Source organism: Helobdella robusta (genome assembly GCF_000326865.2).
Source record: "Helobdella robusta unplaced genomic scaffold HELROscaffold_352, whole genome shotgun sequence".
Lineage (NCBI taxonomy): Eukaryota > Metazoa > Annelida > Clitellata > Rhynchobdellida > Glossiphoniidae > Helobdella > Helobdella robusta.
The window spans coordinates 3,057-3,839 of NW_008704715.1; positions in this window are offsets into that span (position 1 = coordinate 3,057).

Genomic DNA, 783 nt, shown 5'->3' on the forward strand with positions numbered 1-783 from the left:
AGCGCCTGATTTCTCTGAGAGCCACTGTACCAGGCCTGTAACGATGAGGTTTTTTGACACCTCCGGTAGCCGGAGCGCTTTTTCTGGCAGCCTTCGTGGCCAGCTGCTTGCGAGGTGCCTTGCCACCGGTTGACTTGCGAGCCGTCTGCTTGGTTCTTGCCATACTGTCTGCAACTTGTTTGAACGTAAAAGCAACGAGTGGGAACTGATAATCTAGTTAGAATACTGCAAGCACACAGTAGGCAACATTTTATATAGACACGAGGTGAGCCGACCTAATAGAAAGCGCTTCGGTCACGTGGTTTTAGTCCAATCGTGTAAACGTGCTGCAAACAATGCTAACGTGATATTGTGAGTTTCTAAACTATTTTAATTAATTTGCAATTACTGGAAATTTTTAACGTCATTACATTTCTCTAATTTAGCACCTTGATTAGCTGTTTTTATAATTAAACTTTTGGATGGTAATTAATTATCAATTTCCAAATTAAATGTTGCTTTACGAATAATTTAACCTACATACATCCCTGACAAAAGTGAAATCGTGCTAATCGTGTAATAAACCGTATGTATGAAATTACATATTTTACAAATTTATTCAATTAAAGGTCAGACGTTCAGGTTTTGCGTAAACGACGGGAACGAAAAATACAACGGAGTAAAAACAATCAATTAGCTGTATTTATAATTAAACATGTGGATGGTATTTATCAATTTACAAATGAAATAGCTTAGGCAGAAATGGTGCTACAGATCTCTTTAATCTACATACTTTCCTGGCAA